The sequence below is a fragment of the Hydra vulgaris genome, chromosome 04 (genome assembly GCF_038396675.1).
Source record: "Hydra vulgaris chromosome 04, alternate assembly HydraT2T_AEP".
Classification (NCBI taxonomy): domain Eukaryota; kingdom Metazoa; phylum Cnidaria; class Hydrozoa; order Anthoathecata; family Hydridae; genus Hydra; species Hydra vulgaris.
The window spans coordinates 37470001-37477500 of NC_088923.1; the positions used below are offsets into that span (position 1 = coordinate 37470001).

The 7500-nt window shown below is 34.7% G+C and overlaps 1 protein-coding gene across 4 annotated transcripts in view; it reads right to left on the reverse strand.

The window, feature by feature from the left end:
- LOC100212553 (solute carrier organic anion transporter family member 4C1) overlaps positions 1-7500 on the reverse strand; it is a 51689-nt gene that overhangs the window by 36984 nt on the left and 7205 nt on the right. Inside the window, exon 1 of one of the 4 annotated variants that reach the window (XM_065796234.1) lies at positions 4651-4756. The exons of 2 other annotated variants lie outside the window; for them this stretch is intronic. The gene's annotated coding sequence lies outside the window, so the exon portion shown is untranslated. Of the gene's footprint in view, positions 1-4650; positions 4757-7500 lie in introns of those variants that run through there. One more of the 4 variants, XM_065796237.1, reaches the window with a different exon arrangement.

Genomic DNA, 7500 nt, shown 5'->3' on the forward strand with positions numbered 1-7500 from the left:
AGAATTCTTTTTAAAATAATAAGAAAACTCCCATGAATAATATCATATAATCAAAATACCAAAAAAAAAGTTTTTTAGACAATTTTTGTTTAAGACATTGTTTGCTAGGCATCATGTTCTCATTAACCTTAAGAGGAAAGACATTAAGGACATACAAATGCTGTCAATATATTCTTAACAAAAATCAAGACTTTTTTAAACACACATCTTTTTAAAATTTTGCGTTTTTTAATTTTGACGCCATTTTTGCATTTAAAAACAGAATTTTTATAAGCAATAAAATTTTTTTAATTTTTTTTAGATTAATTCTATATATATATATATATATATATATATATATATATATATATATATATATATATATATATATATATATATATATATATATATATATATATATATATATATGTTTTGTCAGATCAGGTTATCCTGCTACTGGTAACACGTAACCCAGTACAATCTGCTTCATGTCCTGCTGCCTTGTAGGATACGCCTTTTTAGGCAAAGGCTAGAAGATGCCAACTCCGATTTAAAACACCCCCTGCCTTGGGGCTCTTGGTTGAGTAAAGGCTAGAGATGGTGTCTCGATAAAAATACTCATCTTGGGCAGATGTTAAATGCACCCAGCTACTGTCTTGTAGAAGGCCTCCTAGGCAAAGACTTAAGGGGTAAACAGATTCTACCTGTTGACCAGCCTCGCACCCCTTCTTCATCTATTAGGCTGGCGCAGATGTATTTTTAATACATTGTTTCCAGTTTAGGATGTTGAATGCTGGATCTTCTTGACTCAATGCATGGGTTTGCTTGTGTCACTGTTTTTATGACTAGGCAACTCATTCTATTATCTCCTTATGAGGGTACAGCTCTAAAACTCAGTTTTATGGTTCTGAGGCCGGCTGGTAGTCAGGTTTCCCGAACTCTGTGGTAGCTCTCAGAGAGGCTGATTCCATCAACAGCTGAAAAATATCAAAGTATTAACAGTGCCATGTTGCGCATGGATGGTGTCCCTGTTTGTACTTTTGGTGTGCATTGCGGAGGCCACATTTGGAGCCCTTTGTTACGGCTTAGGTTTTATTAGTAGTAATGAGGCAATTGCTTGGGCTATTAAACGGTGTTCTGAGTACTATCTATGCTTTGAGTCAAGTTCTTCAATCTAATTTAAAAATGAATAAAGTACCAAAAACTATAAAACACAAAAAACCATCATCATCACCAAGTTCTCTAAACCTATCATTCACTAATATTCGTGGTCTTCGAAGTAACTTTTCTTCTGTTGAGTCTTATCTCTTGCAAAGTTCACCAGACCTACTTGCTCTTTGTGAGACTAATTTGAGTTCGGCTGTCTCATCTTGTGATCTTAGTGTTGATGGTTATCTTCCTCTGATTCGTAAAGACTCCAATAGTCACATGCTTGGCCTGGGCATTTACATTCGTAAGAATTCACCTGTTTGTCGTGAAACTAGGTTTGAATCCACAGACTATTCTTTCATGTGCTTTCGTTTAGCACCACTTCACGCTATTGCCTTTCTCTTTGTTCTATATCGATCTCCTTCATCTCAAGACTGTACACTTTTTGATGTTATTTCTGATCATATTGACCAAGCCCTCTCTCTTTATCCATCAGCTAATATAGTTGTTGTCGGTGACTTTAATGCTCACCACTCTGAATGGCTTGGCTCTAGTGTCAGTGACTCTGCAGGCATTAAAGCCCTCAACTTTTGCCTTTCTCAATCCCTAACTCAAATAGTCAACTTTCCAACTCGCTTTCCTGACAACCCTAATCATTTACCTTCTCTACTCGACTTATGTCTTGTTTCTGATCCTAGTCAGTGCTCAGTTTCTCCACATTCACCCTTAGGTGCTTCTGATCACAGTTTGATCTCTTTAATACCCCTACTTTCGAACCTCTTACAACTACAGTAAAGCTGACTGGGATTCTTTCCGTGATTTTCTTCGTGATGGCCCTTGGGTAGAAATCTTTCAACTTCCTGTCGACAAATGTGCTTCTTATATAACTTCGTGGATTCAGGCTGGCATGGAATCTTTTATTCCCTCTCAACGATTCCAGGTCAAGCCTCACTCTCCTCCATGATTTTCCTCACACTGTGCTGCTGCGATTGCCAATCGAAACCGTTACTTCCATATTTATCAGCAAAACAATTCTCCAGAAAACAGACGTCTTTTCATTACTGCTAGAAACAACTGTAAAAAGGTTTTGTCTAACGCCAAAACCCGCTATTCTCAGGTCATGAAATCTCGTATCTCATCTCAAAAATTAGACTCTCGTGACTTCTGGAGAATCTTTAATAATATCAATAATAAGGGCAAATCTATAATTCCACCTCTCTTGTATGGTTCAGACTTTGTCACCTCACCTAAAGACAAAGCCGAACTGTTTGCTAAAAACTTTTCATCAATATCATCTCTTGATTCCACTAATTGCGTTCTACCTGATATTGCCAACAAACAGGTTGATTCATTGCTTGACATTCATATCACTTCAGCATCTGTATCTAAAGCGATTTCCTGTCGGACTCTTCTACAGCTTGTGGCCCGGACAACATACCTGTTATTGTCTTGCAGAAGTGTTCTCCAGAGCTGTCGTCTATACTCTCAAAACTATTCAACAAGTGCTTATTAGAGTCTTGTTTTCCAGCCTGCTGGAAAGCCGCATCTGTTATCCCTATCTTCAAAAATTCTGGGGAGCAATCTGATTCGTCTAACTACCGTCCCATAAGTCTTCTTCCTATCATAAGCAAGGTTTTTGAATCTTTAATTAACAAACACTTAATTTCTCATCTCGAATCTAATAACTTACTTTCTGACCATCAATATGGATTTCGATCTTTTCGTTCTACAGCTGATTTGCTAACAGTAATAACTGACAGGTTTTATCGTGCATTAGATGAAGGTGGAGAGGTTAAGGCCATCGCTCTTGACATTTCAAAAGCGTTTGATAAAGTTTGGCATGCTGGTCTTCTCCATAAGCTTTCTTCTTATGGTGTATCCGGCAACATCTTTAAGATCATTGAATCCTTCCTTTCCAATCGTAGCATAAAAGTTGTCCTCGATGGACAACACTCTTCTTCTTATTCTGTAACTTCAGGGGTTCCTCAAGGTTCTATCCTTGGCCCTATACTCTTTTTAATTTACATTAACGATCTTCCAGATATTCTCACATCTAAGGTGGCATTGTTTGCTGATGATACTACCATTTATTCTTGTCGTGATAAGAAACCAACACCCTCTGATTGCCTGGAGGGGGCATTTGAGCTTGAAAAGGATCTCACTTCTGCTACAGCATGGGGCTCACAGTGGCTGGTGAACTTTAATTCAGATAAAACTCAATTTTTTTCAGCCAATCGTTATCGCAATAATTTAGATCTTCCTATATTTATGAACGGTGATGTACTCGATGAGTCACCTACTCTTCATCTTCTAGGATTAACTCTTACTTCCAATCTTTCTTGGAAACCATATATCAAATCGGTTGCAAAATTAGCATCTGCTAAGGTTGCATCTCTTTATCGAGCTCGCCACTTTCTTACTCTGGATTCTATTCTCTACCTCTATAAATCTCAAATCCAGCCTTGTATGGAATACTGTTGCCATATTTGGGGCGGATCTTCTAATGATGCCCTTTCTCTTTTAGACAAGGTGCAAAAACGCATTGTAAACATAGTTGGACCTGCTCTTGCAGCCAACCTTCAACCATTATCACATCGTCGTAATGTTGCTTCTCTTTCTCTTTTCTACAAATACTATAATGGGCACTGCTCGAAAGAGCTAGCGTCTCTTGTGCCATCTCCTAAAATTCATTCTCGTGTTACTCGTCATTCAATTAAGTGTCATCCTTTTTCTGTGACTGTTCCTAAGTGCTCCAAAAACGCTTATTCGTCTAGTTTTTTTCCTCGAACATCAGCTCTTTGGAATTCGCTTCCTTCATCTTGCTTTCCTGATTCATATAATTTGCAATCTTTTAAATCGTCCGTCAATCGTTATCTTGCTTTACAATCTTCATCTTTTCTCTTACAGTAACTTCCAACTTTAATTAGTGGCTGCTTGCAGCCTTGTTGGAAGCGAAGATGTTTAAAAAAAAAAAAAAAAAAAAAAAAACTTTAAGACTAAGTGAGACTATAAAGGACATTGGTATGCAAAATAAGTATATAATTGTTATGATACGAAATACAAAATGATGTTTATGCTACCAAAAACTACCAAAAAACAGCTTGTTTGTTAACTTTTCGCCAAAACACAATAAGTTTTAAATTTTCTACTGTAAATTACTCTTAAACTCATAAATTTATAAAAGCCGACCAAATAACGAAATCAGTATCGCGTAAAAAATTAATTTACTAACAATCTACGTAAGTTGTGAAAGAAGCACAAATAAACGTAAGAAACATTAATTGCATTTGATAATATTCAATAGTTTTTCACAACTATAAATGAAATTAAAAAAAAGATAAAGCATCAATTCACAGATAGCAGGACAAAAGGTAAAAAAATAAACTTTTTAAAGTTTTGCTAAACTGCAACATTGTTAATATTAATATATAAAGTAAATAACATGATTCTTTAATTATTACAAAAAAACAAAAGATATATTATTGACATAAAACAAAGCTTAACTAATATTTAAAATGAAACCTGTTTTTTAAAATTCGTCATGATATACATATGCAATTAAAAAAACAAAAAATCGGCATATGTTAACGTTAACGTTATGGTTAAGAAAGTCTTTGTAAAAAACTATTTTGTAAAAAAGAGATTAAATGTCTTTATTACATTTAATAAAAAACACCTCGTACAGTCTGGTGATAAGCGTGACTTAAGAATGAATAATTCTCCAAACGAGTAACGTTAGAATTCTAAACAAAATACGTTTATTGATATTATTAGTCATGCCAAGATATTATCAAGTCAGAATTATGTGAGCGCTAACTAAATGTTTTTATAAAAGCTATTTCTCCTTATTAAGGCCAGGGCGGCGAGTGTATTTAAACCATTTAGTGTCAAAATAATAGGCGGTCTCCTCCTATTATAGAGAAAGATACTATTTAGTACTTTTAGTTTTTAATTTTATATCTCTTTTTCTACTTTGATAAAAGAAAAGCAAATCTAGTTTAGGAAAAAAGTGGCTAGCCAATGACTAGCCACTATATCATATATTAGAGTGCTATCGGCAGGCCACCTTATGCCACTAACAATCCACTAAGTAACCGAAGAGCAAAACTCTATTAAATCGCTCAAAATGTCTACCTAGTGGGCACGGGACGTAAATAAGACGTCGTTTGAACGTCTTTTGAACGTTTCAAACATCTTTTAAACGTCATTTTCAGGTCAAGTCCCAACTGGATATATAGATCCACTGCAAATCCATTAAAAAAAATGTTTGCAAGGATCTTTGGTCAACTTGGTTGGAAAAAAAATGCACAACATGTTCCGAAGGTAATGAGCCAATGACTAGCTTTAAAACGATTTTCAATAAATTATTTTACCTACTCTAAAAAATTGGATTTTTAATGTTGGTTCTAATATATAGTAAACTGGGGTAAGAGTAAACGAAAAAAAAAAGTGAACGATATAGCAATTTTGTTTCTTTTGCATTTATTAAAAGCTAAAACAAAAAATCTCTAAAAATGCAAAGCACCGTTTTGTAGAGAACTTTGTGCTCTATCTAAAGGTGTAAAAATTATTTTTAAAAATTTGATTTTGCCTTAGCAAACTTGAAATTTCTCACCCTCGTAAAAAGAAATTTTTTTTTCTAAAAAATCAATTTCAAAACTCTAAAAAAATAAATTTTACTAAAAAAAAAAGTGAGATTAGGCTTTCGGCAGAACATTCGCAGCTGTCATCGCAATAGGTGGGGGATATTTAGTATCTACAAATCAAAGTCATCTGTTTCCACCAAATGGTATACCAGGACGAGAATGGTATCAAGGTTTCAATAACAATGGAGTCATAAATTAAGCGTCAGAGTAGCAGGCAATATTTCGTCTCTAAGAGCTTCCTCTTGTACCGAAGACAAGATAACAAGTTATTTAAATACACTTCAAAAACAATTTCTTGAAGCAAATATCAACAATAACACTGCTTGCAATTTGCGGAGTTTTGACGAATTCGGATTTTCAGGCGATCAAGGTGAACAGCATATAATTTGCAGGCTCGATGCTAAACGCCCCTTAAAATTGGTTGGTAACAACGAAAAAATTAATTACACAGTCGGTAATTGTGTCAACGCTACCGGTACCATTCTGCCACCATTCGTAGTTTACAAATCAGTTTCACGTCTGTACAAAGACTGGTGTGTAGGAGGACCTACACACCAGTCAATCAAAGTCGGGTAGGATGGAAGAGAAACAGTTTATTTAATGGCTCACTAAACTATTCATACCGGCAATCGAATTAATTCCAGGTTATTAGTTTGATCTACTTAAATCGAGTAGTTTAATCAATTAATCAACTAATCAAATATTTTTTAAATTACAGGTATTCACATTTTAGTCTTGAACGGACACGTCATACATGTTACTTACAATGTTGCACGTATTTGCACTGACAATAACAGCAGGAGTCCTTAATAAGAGTTACATATAGTTCTTATGAAATAAAATTACCTCATAGTCAAAAGCAAACCATTAAATTGCTAGCTTCTGAAAATAATTTAATGAGCTATAACATATCAGGTCCCGCAAAGTATGCAACAGTTTTCAAAGTAAACTAAAAACCGTTATTTATAACATTTGTCATCAACTCTACCTACAAATTAGCTGATAATAAAATAAAATATGAAATAAACAAAGAAGGTAAATAAAATTTAAAGAATCAGGAAAGAGTGGGGAGAAGTGGGACCTGGAGAAGATTCCAACTCGGGCTGATTCCTTATCACTGTTATCTAATGTAAACAATGAGCTTTCTTCCCCTGTAATTAGCAAACATCGCTTTGTCTCTCTGCTTGTGGTAAAAACTACATTTTTAAAAAGCACCTTCGAAAAATCAATTTTTTGAGGAGTAAAGTGGGACAAAGAAAATTAAATAATCTTCCACTTCTTATTTTGAGTACATAAACACTGTAAATATCAGCTATAGATGCATGCCAAAAACGTGAAATCAGTAATAAGTTTAGATAACAAATACATCCTAAACAAAAACCAAATCATTTGCAAAAATAATTACAACTGCCGCAATAAAGACACTTATTCTTTACTCAATAATTGCGTTACCAACAACATTATATACCAACCAATGTTACTTCTGATAACCCTAGCAGGGTCGGACTGGCACTGAGGGGCCCGGGGGTAGACATATAGTAGCGAAATGGGACCCTAATAGTAGCGAAAAATTTAGCAAAAATAAGTTAAACTCCTAATCACATAGTTTTTTGTTAAAGGGTATAAAAAATTTCTAATAATGTGCATGCAAATTTCCATATCTTAGACCATGCACTCCGTCCATCAATTTATTCGACATATTTAAAATAATAAATCCATATGCAAG